At 38.6% G+C, this 23,252-nt stretch overlaps 1 long non-coding RNA gene across 1 annotated transcript; it reads left to right on the forward strand.

Moving 5' to 3' along the window:
• Positions 1–11,463: 11,463 nt before the first annotated feature.
• LOC129885036 (uncharacterized) lies at positions 11,464–13,900 on the forward strand. The gene is made up of 2 exons (XR_008766034.1): positions 11,464–11,579; positions 13,600–13,900. It is a non-coding gene; the product is annotated as an uncharacterized LOC129885036 (long non-coding RNA).
• The last annotated feature ends 9,352 nt before the right edge of the window (positions 13,901–23,252 follow it).

A 23,252-nucleotide genomic window follows, 5' to 3' on the forward strand; every position in this document is an offset into this window, starting at 1 on the left:
GCATGCTAGATAGGGTGGTGCCAAGAGTTTCCATTAATAAGGTCAACTCAACGGCCATTCATCCAAAGGTAGGTAGTATTTAGGTAGGACAGTCCATGAGGCGATTCAGGGTACAAATGGTACAGGTGAACCCATACTGGATTAGTCTAGTTATGGTGGTTCTTTAGGATTTGGAGGACGTATGGAGACTTTTGGTTATCTTTCACGGGGTTCGAGTCCTCACAGCTACTTTTTGTGTAATGAGTTTGGTCATAAGGAAAAGATTGCCCCAGACGTGCTTCTTCTACTATTCAGTCTAGGATAATAATTGTTCGTCCAATACCCGTCCCAGCTCTATGAGGTGCTTCATAGAGTGCCAGATTCTCGAGGTGCCAAGGGTGGAGCCCGATGTGGTGCTCGAGGTGGTTCGCAGTTAGTCAAACTAGAACACTCTAAATAGAGGGAGGCTAAGGTTATGAAGTAAGGTCAGCTGGTTACCGTAGACTATTTTATGCTATACTAGGTAGGTTTGAGGAGGAGGCCTCCGATGTAGTGATTATAGGTATAATTCTAGACCATCATTCTGCTTTAGTATTATTCAATCTTTGGTCTACCTATTCTTATATGTTGACTTATTTTAATAGGGGCATTGATTATGTGTGTGAACCCCTTGATGTGCCTATTAGTATTTTTACCCTGGGAGGTGAGTCTTTATTGGTGAATCAGGTATATTGGCCCTTTATTATGATAATTTTAGGTAGAGAGACTTGGGCAAACTTGATTTTATTAGATATGCTTGATTTTGATGTGATATTGGGTATGGACTGGTTGTCTTCCTATCATGCGATTCTAGATTATTATGCCAAGACCACGACCTTAGCTTATCCTGATTTACCTTAGTTAGTGTGAAAGGGTAATCCGAGTTCGTATCCAAAGGCTGTGATATCTTATATTCATGCTTGTCGTATGATGGATAAAGTTTACTTGTCTTATTTAGATTATGTGCATGATCTTACTAAGGAATAATCTCTTTTAGAGACCACGAGGGCGGTGAGAGAGTTTATGGATGTGTTTCCTACAGACTTGCCAGGTGTTCTTCTGGACCGTGATAACAATTTTGTGATTGATTTGGAGTCGAGAACCAAACCCCTTTCTATTTCTCCTTATCAAAAGGCTTTGGAAAAATAGAAGGAGTTGAAGGAATAGTTGGAAGATTTATTGAAGAAGGGGTTTATTTGGCCAAATGTATCACCGTGGGGCACCAATCTTATTTCTAAAGAAGAAGGATGGTACTATGTGGATATGTATTGACTATCGACAGTTGAACAAAGTTATAATCTAGGATAAGTTTCCTCTTACTTGCATTGATGATTTATTTGATCAGCTTCAGGGTGAATTGGTGTTCTCTAAGCTCGACTTAAGGTTGGGTTACCATCACATTAGAGTTTGGGAATCGATATCTCAAAAACTACTTTCAAGACTCATTATGGGAATTATGAGTTTAAGTTATGTCCTTTGGGTTGATAGTGCCTCAGCTGGTTTTATAGAATTGATGAACTGGGTATTTAGGACTTTTTGGACTACTTTGTGATTGTATTTATCAATGATATCTTAGTTTATTCTAAGAATGAGGCCGACCATGTTAGTCACTTGAGGGCCGTAATATAAAGATTGATAGAAGAGAAGTTGTACGCAAAATTCTCCAAATGTTAGTTTTGGCTCAAGTCTATGGCATTCTTAGGTCATGTGCTGATCAAGGATGGTAATATGGTTGATCAAGAAAAGGTTGCGGTGGTTCGTGATTGGGTTAGACCTACTTCGATTATAGAGATTCAAAGTTTATCAGGTTAGTATGCTTTTATCATTGATTTGTTTAGTGTTTCTTTTCCTTTGCAACTCCATTGACTAGGATGACTCAAAAGACCATGGCATTTTATTGGACTAATAAATGTGAGGTGAGATTTCAAATGGTCAAGGAATTATTGACCTCGACATCTATTCTAGCATTACCTAAGAAAGGTGTGGCTTTCATTGTATTTTATGATGCTTTGGGGTTGGCTTGGGTTGTGTGTTGATGCATAAGAGGAGAGTTATAGGCTATGCTTCTCGACATCTGAAGTCACATGAGAAAAACTACCTTATTCACAATTTGGAGTTAGCGGTGGTGGTCTTTGTTTTGAATTTATGGAGACACTATCTATAATATGTGTATTGTGAGGTCTGTACCGATCACTGTAGCCTTAAGTATATCTTTTCTCAGTCGAATCTGAATATGAGGCAGCGTAGGTGGTTTGAACTATTACAAGACTATGACATTACTATTCTTTATCAATAGAGCAAGGCTAATGTAGTAGCAGATGCCTTGTTCGCAAAGCACTAGTATGGTTAGTTTAGCCTTTCTTAAGGCGGAGGAGAGGCCTTTAGCTTTGGAGGATCAGTCATTGACTAGACAGGTAGTTCGACTTGATATCTCTATACTTCATAGCATTTTGGCCTTCATGGAGGCTAGGTCTACCTTGATGGATCAGATTTGTGTCGGTCAGCTTGATGATGACAAGTTGAGAATGATTTGGGACAAAGTGTTGAGAGGTGATGCTAAATCATCTTCGCTTGATCCCGAGGGAGTTTTGAGGAATAATAATCATATTTGTGTGACAAAGGTTAGTGAGTGGGTGCGTATGATATAGGAAGACGCTTATTATTCAAAATACTATATTCACCAGGAGCAGTTAAGATGTTTTATGACTTGAAACCACACTATTGGTGGTGTGGAATGATGAGAGACATTGTTGATTTTGTGGCTAAGAGTTTAAATTGTCAATAAGTGAAGTATGATCTTCAAAAACTGGGTGGTTCTATTCAAAGGATGCCTATTTCTGAGTGGAAGTAGGAGAGAATTACTATAGACTTTGTGACTAGGTTACCCTTAACTTTGGGTAAGCACAATTCACTTTGGGTGACAGTAGAGCGGTTGACCAAATCAGCGCATTTCATTTCAATGAAGACTAGCTATAATATGGAGCAATTGGCTAGGATCTACATCTATGAGATTGCTCGCTTGCATGGAGTGCCCATTTCTATTGTGTCTAATACAGGTACACAGTTTACCTCTCATTTATGGAGTTCTATGTAGGAGCAGATGGGTACCAAGCTTGAGTTGAGGATAGCTTTTTATCCTAAAACCGATGGTCAGTCGGAGTGGACTATTCAGGTATATCAGGACATGCTCCATGTTTGTGTCATGTACTTTGGTTGTTATAAGGACTAGTCCCTTCCTTTTGCGGAGTTTACATACCATAATAGTTACCATTCCAGCACCCAGATGGCACCATTTGAGGCCTTATGTAGGAGGAGATGGAGATCTCTCGTGGGATGGTTTGATTCTTTTAGGGTATATCCTTTGGGTACCGAATTGTTTAGAGATGCCAAGGATAGGGTAAAGTTGATTCAGCAGAGCCTTGTGATTGCCCAGAGTAGGTAGAAGAGCTATGCAGATAGGCGTGTTCGTGATGTTTCATTTGCCATTGGTGAGCGAGTGTTGCTCAAGATTTCACCCACTAAGGGTGTGATGAGGTTTGAGAGGAAAGGGAAGGTTTGTCTGAGGTTTATTGTCCCTTTTGAGATTTTGGAGAAGTATGGAGAGATGGCTTATAAATTGGGCTTGCCTCCAAACCTTTCAGCTGTTCATCCTGTATTTCATATATCGATTTTTAAGCAGTACCAGTATGATGATTTTCATGTGATTCAGTGTAACTCGGTTGCTTTGGATCTGGACTTGTCATTCAAGAAGGAGCATGTTGCTATCTTGGATAGGTAGACTAGACCATTGAGATCAAAGCATATTGATTCAGTAAAGGTGTAATTGAGGCACGAACCTATCGAAAAGGCTATATAAAAGGAGGAGTTCGACATGTGCCATAGATACCATCAGCTATTCACCCCTACAGGTACTTTATTTCACTTTTTATTAGAGGAAAAATGTGTATTTTTGTGGTGGATGATGTAATATCCCGATTCTTGAGAAATTACTTTTTTATGTGAAATGACCATTTTCCCCTTCCCCTAGCGTTTTCATGCTTTGTTGTATTATGGAGATGGTTGGTGCGGTTTCTGATGGATCGGGCATGATTTTAGTGATTTGAGACCTTGAGTGAAGTTTTAATTAAGATAATTGGCTTTGCTAGACATTCCAAGATTTGAACGTCGGATGGGGATTCCATCAGTTCCGTTGTATCCGGAACATTGAGTTTGGTCTAGTTGAGTGTTGCATTAGAGCTCAGAGACCCTAGAATCCATTGTGGGAATTTAGGCTAAAAGTTTTGTTTTAATTCATGAAAGGGGTCCGGAAGGGTAGTTTTCATCATAACAGTCATTTTAAAGAAATCCAACGATTCTATTTAGTCCAAAATATTGAATTTAGTGTGGTAGCATATCCAGTTTATTCGTATCGAACCCTGAACGATTTCCAAAGGTCAGTTCGGAGACTTTGAGTTTGGGAATTTGCTGGTTTCTGGTGCAGGTTCCCCCTCTTCTTCGCATTAGCGGCCATGAAGCTTGCGTTCGCGGAGAGCCTTTATTCTCTTCTTCACGTTCACGACCTTGAGCATGGTTTATGAAGAAGCAGTCCCTAGTGCTTTGTGTTCACAGCAAAAGGCTCTGTTTTTGGCCATGACTAACTCCTGTGACCTCCGCGATCGTAGGGTTAGTGGCCCACGATTGCTGTGAACAATTTAGGGCCTAAATAGTGTTATTTCGGGAAAAACTCTATTTCTTCACATACCACTATTTTCAATCGGTTTGAGATTAGGAGGAGAGATTCATGGAGTTATTCTGAAAAATTTCGTTTGGTTAATTTCCTTTATCAGTCCTAAATCGTTTTCTATCAATTTTATCTTCTGAAAGCATTTAAAAATAATGATTTCAAGGTGGATTTTGGGGTTTTTCTTCCAAAATTTCAAAATTTGTTTTCTTTGATTCCAAATTTGTTTCTTACTCAATTTTAATGAATTTTTTAACCACGAACTCCTCTTGATATGTAGAATCTGAATCTCAAATAAAATTCAAGTTTTGGATTTTTCATTTTCGAGGTTATTTTTGGACGATTTCTACCCCGATTCTAAAACCTTGCAATGTGATTATCGTTGGACTCTTTTTGATGAACTCTTTCCATTCTTGATTGTTGTTGATCATTTTGGAGTTGTTGTTTTATAGTAGAGTTCTAATTAGAGTGTTCAAGTGAAGTTTTGGCCTTCGAGGTAGGTTTGGCTATTCTTTTTTGAGTAGGATTGGGTAATTGATCATTCTTATGTTGTAGACTTTGGGAGGGGGTTCAAATGTCATTTGGGACTGCTTCTTATATTGTGTTGCCTATGTGGGGGCTTTGTTATGTGGTTTAGCCCATGTGGGGCCTTATTTTGCTATCATATTTTTTTTTGAGAGCATGTGATTCATGATTTGACTATGAGAGAGGCTTGTATTACTATTTGACTTGTGATGCACACATCATGGATTGAGTTTGGGGTTTTGATTATACTTGAGTAATGAAACGTTTTCAAAAAGGGTGAACTCTTATTTTAATGTATCTCGTTCCCATTACTATCTATTTGAGGGTGTATATCATGTTTAGGTTGAAGTTTGAGAACTTTGAACTTGATATTACATGTTGAGTCAGTTATTTTCTCCATTCCTTATGTGTTGTGATACATTCATCCTCATTCATCATATCATTGATCTTGGAAAGCTGACAAATGTGGAAATTCTTTTTGAGAAAGAAAATGTGACACCTTTTTATATCCTTGACCACGAGTTAGGTGGAAAGTCGATGAGATATTGAGATTGTAATTTGGTATATGAACTGCGAGTTCCCATGGGTTCTTGTCTGGAAGCCTTAGCTCGACAGGTATATATGACAGATTGTGCGACAGCCTTGATTTCACCGGACTACCACATCATTATATCATCTCATTGCAATGCATTATTTTATTCTTTGGATTATTTGACGTATCTTATTATATGTAATATTGAACTGTCCCTATATGTTTACCTTACTCGCTTCGTTCTATATTAATTGGTGGCACTGATGCCAGAGTGGGACTTTTCTATAAGCAAGTGAAAACATTCCTTATTTTACTTTATAAGTTTTATTAATTCGTTATACTTCATCAGTCAAACCTACTGAGTACATATGGATTGTACTCATCCCTACTTCTGTGTCCCTTTTGATGCAGATCATAGTCAGGGTATTCTATGCAGCAGTCGATTTCCTCTAGCGAATAGTGTTATATCAGACTAGTGGTAAGATCCTATGATTTCGATCACCATTAGTTCCATATTATGCTTTCAGTATTTACTATTGTATGAAGACTTATGATGTATATCGGATTTGATTATTGTACTAGATGTTTTTTTACACTTATGATGCCTGGTTTGGGATATTTCTTCGTTATTCTTTTTTTCATTTATTTTGTGGCCTGTCTTTGGTAAGATCCCGTAAGTTGGAAAGTTGGAACCAAGGAGCAAAGTCCCAGAATTTTGAACCTATCTATGTGAACGAGTCCCTCTACGGCTCGTAAAGTTGTGTCGTGGAGTGACCCTTCGAACAAAAGTTGAAGTTACCCTCAGGAGAGGTTCTACGTCTTGTCAGGATGAGTAGTCCTCAAGATGACGGCTCATAGAAACCCCTCATAAGCTAAATTCAGAGGCCAAGTTTCAAGGATCCATCAGGGCCAAGTCTACGAACTTGCAGGACGGGTCGTAGAAGCTAGGGCAGGTCATAAAGACCACCTATCACAAAACTTTAGAGACTACTATTTTGCCGGTTTTTGGGACCTATAGGACGAGCCTAAAAGATGGGTCATTTACTTGAAAACGCGTCATAAACCCTGCCCATTCCCAAACTTCAAAGACTATATTTTTAGACCCATTTCTTAGAACTGCAGGATGAGTTGTTTAGATAGTTGCCCGTATAAGGGAGTCAGTAGGGCCAGCTTTTAGATTTTAATGAAGGGCAACTGTGTATTTTCCCAAGATCGGTTCAATGAACCTAGACACTTTTCTGGCCAAGATCAAAGTTTATAAATACTCTATTCTTCAAAATCCCCTCCTATTCAATTCATTCTCTCAAAATTCCCAAGGAAAGAACTCACAAGGTCTCTCAAGGTTTCTCTTAAAATTCAAGCTAGGGTTTTAAGATTTCTTCAAGGTTCTTCTTTAATTCCTATTGAATTCAAACAAGGTATGTGGGAATTTATTCATGGACCCTTTTCACCCATGAAGTCACAAAGATTTCTCAAGTTTGCATTCAATTTACAATTGATTATGTTATGATTATATTTTATGAGTTTCCATTGGGATATTGACTAAGAACCGAGAGGACTTCTAGGTGGGTTTCGGTCGGATAACGTAGTTGGTTATCCAAGGGAATTCTATTAGCAAACTAAAGTCCCAAACTATATTGCCCACGTATGTTATCTTCATGGCCTAACTAGTGGATCCACATAGCCTAGTTGAGTTGAGTTGAGTTACTTTTGGAGTATGCCCTGGCAAGGTAGCCTCCTCTGTTTCAATATAGGAGTCATTGACCTATCTCAATGCAAGAGTCATTGGATTCTATGTAGTATCTCTCATGGTCTTAGTTGTCGGTTAAAGGTCTAATCCCACACAAGTTCAAGTTAAGCTTTAAGACATCAAGTTATGAGTTGAAAGCTGAAGTTTTATGATATGCATTGACCATGAGTTTCATATGTTTTAAATTGCTTTTAAGTTATACCCATGTTCATTATGATTGTTTATGCATCTTATGACATATTGATATGTTCTTTTACTTGTTCATGCATACCTCACATACTTGGTATATTCAAACGTACTAACGCATATTTTACCTACATTATTTTATAATGTAAGGACAGATGACACTCACGACTATCCCGTTTGTGGCTAGTGTTTTCTTTAGATTTCCAAGGAGTTGGTAAGTACTCATTCTATTGAGGACAGGACTTTTATTCATGTTACCATTCTTAGACATTTCCTCTATTGTTAGGGTGAGCTAAGAGCTTGTCCTAAGCCCTTGTCAAAGGTTAAACTAGAGGCATATTTAGACGTTGTATGGTGTAGTCCCTTTGGACATCTATTGTGCTGATTTTCCTTATCCACATTCCCCATTTTTGATTACTTTCGCTTACAATTTTCTTTACCTTATGTATGTGATGTATGCTAAGATGGCTCATGGTTGGGGTTCCTTGCATCCCAATTGCTGTGTTAGGACTAGGCCCAAGGTCGGGTCGTGATAGACTTCCCCTTTAGGAGTCTCGTATGAGATTTAATATTATGCTTACATATCAGGTTGGGTTTATGGATATGTGCCATCATGACCTCAATTTTTGGATCATGACACGTTATATACTAATCATTGTGCACGAAGGAAGTAAATAACCTTAATAGGGTAAGAACCAGTAGATACCTTCCACTCAACCCTCAAAATATTGGGCATACTAAGGTCACAGTCTTAGCATAACAGTCAAGAATAACAAGATAATGACAAAGCCAATCCATACCCAGAATGATATCAAAATCAACCATTCCCAATATGATATAGTCTACCCAAGTGTCATACACCACCTAAATACCACTATAGGATCAGTACACCTAATCAACCACTAAAGGCTCACCTACGGGGAAAGAAATATGGATCGATAAATACATGCGATCACACATAAAATCAAACTTAGAAGCATAATAGACAAACACATAAAACAAAGTCGATCTCGTATCAAATAATACAGAAACAGATTGATGGCAGGCCTGAACAATACTTGTAATCAATGTATTAGAAGCATAAGCCTCAAGACTCCCCAGAATAAGCATAACAATGACCTCCTCTACTATTTGTGGTCTAAATCATATCCCCTACCTATCATAGTTCTTACTCGGCCTCTGGCTAGAGGCGATAGTGAACTAGCCAGAACTGAAGAACTAGGTTGGGGTTCTCCCCAACTCTACATAGGGCACTGCTGCATAATATCACCTGGATCCCCCCAATAATAATAGAATATCTGAATAGAAGACTTTTGTGATGACTCAGAGGAACTACTATAACTACATAGTTCCACGGGCTGCATGACTACCCTCAGATGCATGCATGGCTACATGAAATGGTCCATGATGCTGGAAATAACCACCTCTCCTAAATGACTCTCTACCTCTAAATGAGGCACCAAAAATTTACTAGAAGTACGGGGTCTCTTTTCTCTCATATCCCACAACTCCTCGAGCTTCATCAACTTCGCCTCCTTAGTGTCCCAAACTATAAACTGAAGAGTATCTTCCTCGTGGGGTGATCTAAACACTAAAACATGAATGGGGTAGGAAAATCTCCTCACAAACCTGCACATCCTCTTAGCATTACTAGGAATAATAACTAGGGCATGCCTAGATAATTGATAGAAAGAGGTCTTATACTCTGCAACAGTGAGGCCCTTCTATCTCAAACTATCTTAGTCTGCTCTCCACCCTCAGCAAGGTGTCCTAAAGCAAAGGCACAATAATATACTCTAGAGGAATCTGATCTTCTGTAGAGTCAATCTTTGGCTCGGGGGAGACACCTCTAACATGGGCTCTAATCGGTGCTGCTCCTCGATCACAACCTCTCCCTGTTGCACTAGCTCTACCTCTACCCCTAGATAAGGTATCGACAACACACTCAGGGATTACCTCTCCTCCTCTACCTACAGTATAAACTCTCATCCTATGCCTCTTATAAAAGAATATAAGACGACTCAATAATCACGAAAGTGATGATGCACATTGAGAATGAATGGACAAAATAAAGTTTCCTAACAGTTCTTATAGACTCTCAAAGATAAGCAACAAACGTCTCCATGTTGATCCGCAAGACTCTACAAGACTTGGCTTATACACATGTGAGACCTATGAACCTAGGGCTCTGATACATATTTTTAGGACCTAAAAATTGGGTGTGATGGCACCTATGTTATTTCACCTAGGCTAGGAAGCCAAAATAATTGTCTTCAAGAGTAAATGTAAAAAAAAAGAGAAAGTAAAGAATCTGTGAACAACATTACGTATAATTCATAACACATATAGATAAAACCTTCCCCAAAACCTAGTGTCATTTGTACAAGCCACTAGATAACAATATGGATTCAAAGAAATTACAAGTCTGATAATCTCTAAATCTAGAATAGATTAAGGACATAAAGTAAGGATATGTGATGCCTACCAAAGATAGTAGAAGCTACCTTATATAATCCAAATGAAAGTCCCAGACACTTATGCAAAAAGGAAATTAGGATGTACTAGGCTCGTGACCTACACAAGTTTTGAAAAGAAAGAGAGTGAGTACCAAAACAACAATAGGTACTTTGTAAGCATTCCTAGCTAACCCTAAATAATGCAGTGATGAGCACCCTAAACTCTGACGCACTATCCAAATCTCCAAGTTCTATAATCTGCAAAGAAATTCGGCAACCAGCCCAACCTAATAGATATAATAGTAATTAAGGATATAACGTAATAGAAGTACTACATAACAGGGAGAGGGGAAAATTTAAAGTAGCACTTACAAAAAGAATCAATCACCAAAATAATAGATCACTCACAGACACTGATCAATGATAATGAGGTGTAATTATAATTCAAATGTCATAGAGAATGATGCATGTCTGTTCTATTGATACACACTCGCTACTCAAAGCCAGTTCGGACTCATGGGTACTTATTTATCCATGTACCTACTCAGCATGGGGCACGTCCCTCGAAGTCATATTAATATATCATCCTTAGCGCGTGGCACATCCCTCAAAATCATATCATATCTTGCACGGTGTGGGGAACGTGGCAAGTAAGCAAGATCATGTGAAGAATGAGATGATTATAATTTATATTCAATGAATCAACTGTGCCACTCATGGGAAGAACACCAACAAGGAAATCATAATAGTCATTTAAATCCACACATAGCATCATATACAATAGTGACTCAATAAGTATAATTTATTATAACCCGTACTTTGCACCTAAGGACATGTTGGGAATACTTGTAACAAGTCAAGGGTAAGACTATGCTTGGTCTTGTTATATACAAGTTTTTATTGATTAAGTTGGGAGGTGGAATTATTGGAAAAGTTAAAGGGCAAAATTGGAATTTCACATGTGGAAATACCATAAAAGGTTAGGGGTAAAATTGGAATTTCACATGTGGAAATACCATAAAAGGTTAGGGGTATACTTGAAATTTTACATATGGAAATACTATAAAAAGTTAAGGGCAAATGTGGAAATTCAACTTGAAAATATTAGGAAAGGTGAGGGGCAAAATGGTAATTTCACATGGGAGCCTTAGTCATAAAATCCTAGAGATTTCTAGACCATTTGAGAGAGTTAGAAGTGAGAAGAACTTGAGGAAAAATAGAAGAGAAAAATCGGCCAAGGAGGGAGTAAATCAACCCTCCAAATTATCCCCAAAAATTATAATTTTCTAGTATTCCTACTAAGTCAAGGGTGCTCTACAACATGGTGTAGTTGTTTTGGAAGTTTGGAGACTTGTTTCATTGATTTGGAAGTGAAGAAGCTAGAAGAAAAAGGTAAGAATTGATTCATTTTATTATGTTATGAAGGTTTGTATATGTTGTAGTATGTGGAGGTGTATGGAATTTATGAAAATATGGAAGTTTTCATGGTAATATGGTGCCATGTATACATGTTCTTATATGAGTAAGAATTATTCAATTTTTGTGTAGTATTTTTGTGTAGTATTTTTGTGTAGTATTTGTATAGTAGTTATGATAGTTATTTGATGTTGAAAATGGAAGTTGGATGAAATTTATTGAAGTTGGAAGTATGGGTTAGGTGATATAATTGGAAAAAAAAATAAGTTTGTATAATTTGTTAGTTGTGGTTATGATTTTGGGGATATAAATGAAGTTTAAATGGTGTAAGTTGGTATTAAACTAGTTTGTAGGAATTATGTAATTTGAGTATGATATTATAAGAATATGGAGGTAAATTATTAAAAGTATGGAGTGTTGTTGTTAGTTGTGAAGTTGAAGAAAGAAAATGAATTTTTAATATTTTTGTGGTATTTATGAAATTTTTTAGTGAAGTATGGAGTTGAAAAAAATTGGATAGCTTACTTGGAATATTTTTCACTTATGTTGGAATGAGTTGAAACTAATTATGGATATGAGATATTCATATTTATTTGGAAATGCAAAGTTTGGTTGAAAGTTGTTGCACTAATTGGAAAATTACACCAATTTATGTTATGGTGTGTTTAAGTTGATTATTGATGGAATTGGTGTTGTTGTTGGCTTGGTTGTTGATATTGTGGCCGAGTTGTAATCTCGGGGTTGTCATATATATAGGGGAGATACTGCCGAAATTTTTGTAGACAAGTATTGGAAAAATTGAATTCTTAAAGTCTTATTAATAGTAATTGGTAAATGTGACCAATTTTAGATTTTGGAGGAAACGGGAATTGATTTTGGACAACCATAAAACGTCAAAAAGGTATGTAAAGCTTTACCTTTTCTTCACTTGGCATGTCCTAGATGTAATAAGAGTGAATACGAACCTCGGGGATCACTCTACTCTTTGAAATCGACGCTCGAAAATTTCCCTTTTCTATTCAATAGAATTGAATTAGGTAATTATGAATAGTTTTGGAAAAATTGTCTAAACTTCTAGATTTTGCACAAATGAATTCTGAATACCTTGAAACTCTTCTAAATAATGTTATGAAATCTAACGCACGTGATTTGTATACGCCACCTCATTTGATCGAGGTAGGCCCCACTATTCCGAATTTTTCTTCGTTATTCCGTTTGAATTACGGTAGGTAAAATTTGAAAGAAACTCTTTGCTATGCTTCCTAATATTATATGAATAATTATTCCGTTAATTTCCATAATATATTTAGAAGTACAGAGATGATTCGGAAAGTACTATTTTTACATAGACTATTGTGATATTGGAAGTACTTGTACTACTATTATTATTCAAGTTTCCTTTTATGATTTGTTATCGAAATTATGCCATCGAGTCTGTATAAATGTTTTGTAATTTACATTGCATTTAGTTTCTCACTACTCCACTCGTGGATGCCTCAATGCTTCTTTCACTAAGCCTGGGCCAAGATATGTTTTCGTGCGTATTTCTCTACATTATTCGCCGTGTCTCGATGTGAGGGGGCAGGTATGACATGTACCATGGGGTGGTAAATATTATGCCACGGAGTTATGCTGTGTCATGTACATATATGTTTGTGATATGATATGATATGATATAATTTGATATGGCCATCTGATATGATATGATTTGTTACGGAGATATTCCCTACTCTGGTGTTATGCTGTGCCGTGGTGCCGATGATGGGAGGGCAACCACACTTTGTTCACCGAGTCCCTAATGGGGCCGGATATGGCATATGTCTGTGCATATATGGTTTGAGATTTTGATAAGCATTTTGAAATTCTAAACATTGATTTCATGTTTTGCATATACTATTCAGATTATGATCTTATATAGTACAGTGCATGCTTCACATATTCAGTACATTTTCCGTACTGACCTCCTTTCTTCGGGGGCTGCGTTACATGCCCGCAGGTATCGAAGTTTGACTTGCTGATCCGCCGGTTTAGGACATCTGCTGTGTTATTGACAGTGCTCCTTTGTTCGGAGCTTGTATTTTGGTACTGACTCTATCTCTGTATATTTGGATATGTTGGTCAGGGGTACGACGGGGCCCTATCCCGTCTTATGACTATGCTATCATCTGTAGAGGTCTGTAGACAGAGTTATGTTGTGGGTTTTGTATATATGGTTTGGATTTTTGTGTGTTTTGTGACAACCTTTCAACTCTCGTGCGTATATCTACTTTTATGATATATTTAGCAATTTCTACTAATCACTATATTTGTTTATTCAGAAGAAAAAAATAGACTAATTTGGGATAAAGGTACGTTTGGGTGCCCAACTCGGGCACTAGTCGCGGCCTACGGGGTTGGGTCGTGAAAAAAGTGGTATCAGAGCGGTTGGGTCTTCGGAATGTCTACAGACCGTGTCTAGTAGAGTCTTGTTTATCGGTGTGTTGTGCACCACATCTATAAGCAGGAGGCTACAGGACATTTAGGATATTACTTTTTCTTCTTATCTTATATCGTGCGATAGAGCTATATTATTAGGATGATTCTTTCCTAACGAAACGATTGTCATCATTTTCAGTAATGCCTCCGGGAAAACGACGGCTACCCAAAAGGGCAAATCAGTAGCACCCGGTGAGATTGGTCAGGCGCACAGAGTTACCAGGGCCCGATCGATGCCTGAGAGGGAGACTGTGCCCCCGACAGCCAGCTCTGCTACACCGCCAGAAATTATGGCGGCCCCAGGTGAAGATCAGAGGGCGGATTTACCTGTTTTTGGAGCCCCAGCACCCGAGCCTCTAGCTCCACAGTCAGGAGCGGAAGACAGGGCTATGCAGGATGCTGTGCAACTGTTGACCAGGTTGGTGGCCGGACAGGAACACAGACGTGGTTTAAGCGGAGATCCGGTACACAGGTCTGATAGTTCGAGGGCTCGTGAGTTTCTGACTTGTAACCCTCCAGAGTTCTTCGGGACAAAGCCCGAAAAGGACCCCCAGAAGTTTGTTAGAGAGATGCAGCGCACTTTACGTCTGATTAAAGCTTCGGCAACCGAGTCGGTTGAGTTGGCTTCATATAGATTGCACGAGGTAGCTGCTAACTGGTTTGAGTCCTGGGAGTTGTCCAGGGGGAGACTAGCTTCTCCAGCGGTATGGGACGAGTTTACAGAGGCATTTATCAGTCATTTCCTGCCTCCTGAGATGCGTAGAGCCAGAGCGGACAGATTTTTACAGTTAAGACAGCGAGGCCGCAGTGTTCGTGAGTATAGTTTGGAGTTCGACTCATTGGCTCGACATGCACCTGCTCTGGTAGCTGACATGACAGACAGAATGCACAGATATGTGATGGGCCTAGATCGTTACCTGGTGGATAATTGTTTGGTGATGGCTGCTCAGCCAGGGATGGACATCGCTCGTATTCAGGCATATGCTCAGGGCATGGAGGACAGACATAGAGGACGCCAGTCCGACCGAGATTTTGGCAGAAGTCAGCCCAAAAGGGCCAGGTCAGCTAGATATTTTGGAGAGTTCCAAAGTAGGCCATTCCAGCAGCAGAGTAGCAGACAGCCCACCCATCCAGCACAGAGTATGCCTTTACTATCTTCAGGCTGGAGATCAGGTGGTACAGGATATTCGGGAGCTGATTTGAGCTCTAGGGCTTCCGGTTCGCAGTTAGACAGAGGTTCTGGTCAGATGCGGCCATCCAGGCCCCCGTGTTCTTATTGTGGTAGGTACCATCCAGGAGAGTGTTATCGTGCTACAGGAGCTTGTTTTGTTTGTGGTCGTCAAGGCCATACGATAAAGGATTGCCCGAATAAGGGTGATTCAGGTGGAGCAGCTCGGACTACAGGATCATTTGCTGGGTCATCATCTTCTTCGGTAGCTATGCGCCCTACGGGGCAGGGTGTGTCTACACCAGCAGGCCGTGGTAGAGGCCGGGGTGGAATTTCTGGTTCTAGCGGCCCTTCGAACCGCACTTATGCCTTGGCCACCCGACAGGATCAAAAGGCGTCTCCAGATGTGATCACAGGTACATTATTGATCTTTTCCCAGATTGTATATAAATTAATAGATCCAGGCTCCACATTATCATATATTTCCCCGGTGATTGCTGATAAGATTGGTGTAAATCCCGAACTGATAGAACCGTTTGAGGTAGCTACTCCTGTAGGAGATTCTATTATAGCAAGGCGAGTATATAAAAGTTGCTCAGTAATTATATGTGATCGTTGCACTAAAGCAGACCTAATAGAATTGGAGATGACTGAATTTGATGTGATTATGGGAATGGATTGGCTATCTTCCTGTTATGCTAAAGTTGACTGTCAACGGAAGGTAGTTTATCTTCAATTTCCAGGAGAACCAGTGATAGAATGGGTAGGTAATACAACATCTCCGAGAGGGAAGTTTATTTCCTACCTTAAGGCGAGGAAGATGATCAGAAAAGGTTGTATTTATCACCTGGTTCGCGTACAGAATTTGCAGGCTAAAACGCCAACTATTCAGTCAGTTCCAGTTGTTAATGAATTTATAGATGTATTCCCAGACGATCTTCCAGGCCTTCCTCCTGAACGAGAGATAGACTTTACCATAGATGTATTGCCAGATACTCACCCGATATCTATTCCCCCATATAGAATGGCACCTGCAGAATTAAAAGAACTGAAGGAGCAATTGAAAGACTTGCTAGAAAAAGGCTTCATCAGACCCAGTACATCACCTTGGGGAGCCCCAGTATTATTTGTAAAGAAGAAAGATGGGTCGCTGCGGATGTGTATTGATTACAGGTAGCTGAATAAGGTAACTATAAAGAATAAATACCCCCTCCCCAGGATTGATGATTTGTTTGATCAGTTGCAGGGTGCCAAGTGGTTTTCAAAAATAGACTTGCGATCGGGTTATCATCAGGTACGGGTAAGAGAAGTTGATATTCCAAAGACAGCATTTCGAACTCGATATGGCCATTATGAGTTCAGAGTGATGTCTTTTGGGTTGACAAATGCTCCAGCGGTATTTATGGACCTTATGAATCGGGTATTCAGATCATTCCTGGATATGTTCGTGATTGTGTTTATTGATGATATTCTAATTAATTCCTGATCAAAAGAGGAGCATGCAGATCATCTGAGAGCAGTACTTACAGTACTCCGACACCAGAAATTGTATGCTAAATTTTCTAAATGTGAATTTTGGTTGACTTCTGTAGCATTTTTGGGACATATTGTCGGCGCTGAAGGTATTCGGGTAGATACACAAAAGATCGAGGCTGTAAAGAACTGGCCTAGGCCGACGACACCTACTGAGGTACGTAGTTTCCTGGGATTAGCAGGTTATTACAGGAGATTTGTAGAGAAATTTGCTTCTATGTCAGCACCACTGACAAGATTAACTCAGAAGGGAGCCAAGTTCCAGTGGACTGAGGCATGTGAACGAAGCTTTCAGTTATTGAAAGAGAAGTTGACTACAGCTCCTGTTCTAACTCTTCCCGAAGGACCGGATGGGTATGTTATTTATTGTGATGCTTCAGGTGTGGGAATAGGTTGTGTATTAATGCAGCACGGGAAAGTTATAGCTTACGCTTCCCGACAGCTTAAAAAGCATGAAAGAAATTATCCTACTCATGATCTGGAACTGGCAGCACTGATTCATGCTCTGAAGATATGGAGGCACTATTTATATGGTGTTCATGTTGATATATATACAGATCACAAGAGTCTCCAGTATATTTTTAAACAGAAAGACTTGAATTTGCGGCAGAGGAGATGGTTGGAGTTCTTAAAAGACTATGATGTTGATATTTTATATCATCCAGGAAAGGCCAACGTCGTAGCAGATGCACTCAGCCGTAAGTCCTTGGGTAGCTTGATAGATGTTCCAGCAGAAAAGAAGGAAATAGTTCATGAAATTGGTCAATTGGCCAGTCTTGGAGTTCGTTTTGCTGAATCGGGAGATAATAGGATTTCAGTTCGAGATGTTGCTGAATCTTCCATTATAGAAGAAATAAAGCGACGTCAATATGAAGACCCTATTTTGGCACAGTATCGAGATACAGGTATGGACAAAGAGAAGACCCCTTTTGGTATTACATCTGATGGAGTATTATTATACAGGGACAGGTTGTGTGTACCTGATGTTGCTGGGCTACAGCAACAGGTTATGGGTGAGGCACATCATGCCCGATATTCTATTCATCCGGGTACAACAAAAATGTATCATGACCTTAGATGTTTATTCTGGTGGGATGGTATGAAAAGAGATGTTGCTGAGTTCGTGGCCCAATGTCCAAACTGTCAGCAGGTCAAAATTAAACACCAGAAACCAGGTGGTTTATTATAGGAGATGGAAATTCCAACGTGGAAGTGGGAGATGATTAATATGGATTTTATTACAGGTTTACCTCGCACTCCACGGAAGTATGATTCGATATGGGTTGTTGTTGATAGGTTGACTAAGTCAGCCCATTTCCTTCCGGTTCGGATCACATATTCAGCCGAGGATTATGCCAGGTTATATATTAAGGAGATAGTAAAACTCCACGGAGTTCCTGTGTCTATTATCACTGACAGAGGTGCCCAGTTTACAGCAAATTTCTGGAGATCTTTTCAGGCGGGATTAGGGACCCAGGTAAGCCTTAGTACAGCATTCCATCCTCAGTCTGACGGGCAAGCCGAGCGCACTATTCAGATGCTGGAAGATATGTTGCGGGCCTGTGTTATTGATTTCAGGGGTAGCTGGGATGACCATCTACCACTTGTTGAATTTGCTTATAATAATACTTATCACTCTAGTATTCAGATGGCTCCGTATGAGGCATTGTATGGCAGAAAATGCAGGTCACCTATAGGCTGGTTCGATGTGGGTGAAACTAAGTTAATTGGCCCAGATCTGATTCAGCAGGCAGTTGAGAAGGTGAAGCTTATTCAGGAACGATTATTGGCAGCTCAAAGTCGACAGAAAGCATATGCTGACAACCGGCGTCGACCTTTAGAGTTCCAAGTGGATGACTGGGTATTCTTGAAGGTGTCACCTATGAAGGGCGTCATGAGATTCGGCAGAAAAGGGAAACTTAGTCCGAGATACATCGGGCCTTATCAGATTGTCCGTAAAGTAGGCAAGGTTGCCTATGAATTGGATCTACCAGTTGATTTAGACGCAGTACATCTGGTATTCCACGTGTCTATGCTTCGTAAATTCGTTGGCGATCCTTCCAGAGTATTTCCTGTACAGGACATTCAGGTGACCGAGGAGCTATCCTATGAGGAACAGCCGGTGGCTATTTTAGATCGTCAGGTAAGGAGGTTACACACCAAAGATGTGGCATCTGTCAAAGTATTATGGCGCAACAACAACCGAGAAGAAATGACTTGGGAGGCGGAGGAAGAAATGAAGAAAAAGTATCCTCAGTTGTTTTCTGCACCCACAGGTAACTTAAGTTCCTTATTACCTATATTGGAAATAATAAATTATGTGAAACAGCTGTATTTATAAACCTATAAGATCAATTTAACATTCGAGGACGAATGTTCAAAAAGGGGGGAAGAATGTTATAACCCGTACTTTGCACCTAAGGACATGTTGAGAATACTTGTAACAAGTCAAGGGTAAGACTATGCTTGGTCTTGTTATATACAAGTTTTTATTGATTAAGTTGGGAGGTGGAATTATTGGAAAAGTTAAAGGGCAAAATTGGAATTTCACATGTGGAAATACCATAAAAGGTTAGGGGTAAAATTGGAATTTCACATGTGGAAATACCATAAAAGGTTAGGGGTATACTTGAAATTTTACATATGGAAATACTATAAAAGGTTAAGGGCAAAGGTGGAAATTCAACTTGAAAATATTAGGAAAGGTGAGGGGCAAAATGGTAATTTCACATGGGAGCCTTAGTCATAAAATCCTAGAGATTTCTAGACCATTTGAGAGAGTTAGAAGTGAGAAGAACTTGAGGAAAAATAGAAGAGAAAAATCGGCCAAGGAGGGAGTAAATCAACCCTCCAAATTTCATCCCCAAAAATTATAATTTTCTAGTATTCCTACTTAGTCAAGGGTGCTCTACAACATGGTGTAGTTGTTTTGGAAGTTTGGAGACTTGTTTCATTGATTTGGAAGTGAAGAAGCTAGAAGAAAAAGGTAAGAATTGATTCATTTTATTATGTTATGAAGGTTTGTATATGTTGTAGTATGTGGAGGTGTATGGAATTTATGAAAATATGGAAGTTTTCATGGTAATATGGTGCCATGTATACATGTTCTTATATGAGTAAGAATTATTCAATTTTTGTGTAGTATTTTTGTGTAGTATTTTTGTGTAGTATTTGTATAGTAGTTATGATAGTTATTTGATGTTGAAAATGGAAGTTGGATGAAATTTATTGAAGTTGGAAGTATGGGTTAGGTGATGTAATTGGAAAAAAAATAAGTTTGTATAATTTGTTAGTTGTGGTTATGATTTTGGGGATATAAATGAAGTTTAAATGGTGTAAGTTGGTATTAAACTAGTTTGTAGGAATTATGTAATTTGAGTATGATATTATAAGAATATGGAGGTAAATTATTAAAAGTATGGAGTGTTGTTGTTAGTTGTGAAGTTGAAGAAAGAAAATGAATTTTTAATATTTTTGTGGTATTTATGAAATTTTTTAGTGAAGTATGGAGTTGAAAAAAATTGGATAGCTTACTTGGAATATTTTTCACTTATGTTGGAATGAGTTGAAACTAATTATGGATATGAGATATTCATATTTATTTGGAAATGCAAAGTTTGGTTGAAAGTTGTTGCACTAATTGGAAAATTACATCAATTTATGTTATGGTGTGTTTAAGTTGATTATTGATGGAATTGGTGTTGTTGTTCGCTTGGTTGTTGATATTGTGGCCGAGTTGTAATCTCGGGGTTGTCATATATATAGGGGAGATGCTGCCGAAATTTTTGTAGACAAGTATTGGAAAAATTGAATTCTTAAATTCTTATTAATAGTAATTGGTAAATGTGACCAATTGTAGATTTTGGAGGAAACGGGAATTGATTTTGGACAACCGTAAAACGTCAAAAAGGTATGTAAAGCTTTACCTTTTCTTCACTTGGCATGTCCTAGATGTAATAGGAGTGAATACGAACCTCGGGGATCACTCTACTCTTTGAAATCGACGCTCGAAAATTTCCCTTTTCTATTCAATAGAATTGAATTAGGTAATTATGAATAGTTTTGGAAAAATTGTCTAAACTTCTAGATTTTGCACAAATGAATTCCGAATACCTTGAAACTCTTCTAAATAATATTATGAAATCTAACGCACGTGATTTGTATACGCCACCTCATTTGACCGAGGTAGGCCCCACTATTCTGAATTTTTCTTCGTTATTCCGTTTGAATTACGGTAGGTAGAATTTGAAAGAAACTCTTTGCTATGCTTCCTAATATTATATGAATAATTATTCCGTTAATTTCCATAATATATTTAGAAGTACAGAGATGATTCGGAAAGTACTATTTTTACATAGACTATTGTGATATTGGAAGTACTTGTACTACTATTATTATTCAAGTTTCCTTTTATGATTTGTTATCGAAATTATGCCATCGAGTCTGTATAAATGTTTTGTAATTTACATTACATTTAGTTTCTCACTACTCCACTCGTGGATGCCTCAATGCTTCTTTCACTGAGCCTGGGCCAGGATATGTTTTCGTGCGTATTTCTCTGCATTATTTGCCGTGTCTCGATGTGAGGGGGCAGGTATGACATGTACCATGGGGTGGTAAATATTATGCCACAGAGTTATGTTGTGCCATGTACATATATGTTTGTGATATGATATGATATGATATAATTTGATATGGCCATCTGATATGATATGATTTGTTACGGAGATATTCCCTACTCTGGTGTTATGCTGTGCCGTGGTGCCGATGATGGGAGGGCAACCACACTTTGTTCACCGAGTCCCTAATGGGGCCGGATATGGCATATGTCTGTGCATATATGGTTTGAGATTTTGATAAGCATTTTGAAATTCTAAACATTGATTTCATGTTTTGCATATACTATTCAGATTATGATCTTATATAGTACAGTGCATGCTTCACATATTCAGTACATTTTCCGTACTGACCTCCTTTCTTCGGGGGCTGCGTTACATGCCCGCAGGTACCGAAGTTTGACTTGCTGATCCGCCGGTTTAGGACATCTGCTGTGTTATTGACAGTGCTCCTTTGTTCGAAGCTTGTATTTTGGTACTGACTCTATCTCTGTATATTTGGATATGTTGGTCAGGGGTACGACGGGGCCTTGTCCCGTCTTATGACTATGCTATCATCTGTAGAGGTCTGTAGACAGAGTTATGTTGTGGGTTTTGTATATATGGTTTGGATTTTTGTGTGTTTTGTGACAACCTTTCAACTCTCGTGCGTATATCTACTTTTATGATATATTTAGCAATTTCTACTAATCACTATATTTGTTTATTCGGAAAAAAAAATAGACTAATTTGGGATAAGGGTACGTTTGGGTGCCCAACTCGGGCACCAGTCGCGGCCTACGGGGTTGGGTCGTGACATAATTAACCTGATATGTTTGACTCTAGTGTTCGAGTGTATACTCATCACTTTATCCACATACACACCCCTATTATTCCCTTACTCCCAATCACAAAGATTTAACATATAGAGCCTAAAGCATTTTGTAAACAAGTCAAAGAGATATACTTGGCTTCAAGTGAAGAAATTAAATAGGGACTAGAGATTTTCTTTATTCAAGCCTTTGAATCTACACAATCTATTCAAATATAAAATCCCTATCGAAAACGTGAACAATGGTACCCATATTGCCATTTATAGAATAACGAGTCCATATTGGCCCCAAAAAGTAAAACTAGAGCAATAATGGTAAATCTAGAATATTTTTATTGAAAGCATGTTACCCCAAAAAATAGAAACTCACAAGAAAAATTGTATAAGAAAATGAGTTAGAAATCACCTCTAAATACCCAAAATACAAGAACCAAAGTTTATGGGGAAAAAACCTCCATTTTAGATTTCAAATCATTGATTTTGATCTTAAAATCACTAAATAAGAGATGGATAATGAAAGATTGGTGTAAAAAATACATACCAAATAGTTTTTCTTGAAAAGTCCTCTTTGAAGTCGCCTAACTTGAGCTCTTAATGTTCAAAAATGGAAAATGGCAAGAAACCTGATTTTTGGGAATTAAGTTCTACCCAAGAAATTTGTTTTATGTGATTGCGGTGCCGTCCATATGATCAAAAAGTAGGAATTCAATCAACCCTAATTTTTGACTTATGCAATTGCGCCAAGAGCCACGCGACCATGATGAATAAGAAATTTCAAACCTACGGGATCACGCCAATAACCATGCGACTGTGATGTACAAGAAACAAGCTATGCAATCGAGCCCAAGGGTTTGCGATCGTGAAAAAGAAAGTCACCAAACACTAGAACCATCACTCACCGCAACATGAAAATCAAAAATAGTTCTAAAAAAACCCTCAGAATTTGAAATCCCGAGCACATAAACGAAATATGTAACCCCACTAAGTTCTTTGTTCTAGACTCATTGGAACTATGGAAACAGTGATTCAAGGTCTCCTTGATCCGG

The sequence above is a fragment of the Solanum dulcamara genome, chromosome 4 (assembly GCF_947179165.1).
Source record: "Solanum dulcamara chromosome 4, daSolDulc1.2, whole genome shotgun sequence".
In the NCBI taxonomy this organism is placed as follows: domain Eukaryota; kingdom Viridiplantae; phylum Streptophyta; class Magnoliopsida; order Solanales; family Solanaceae; genus Solanum; species Solanum dulcamara.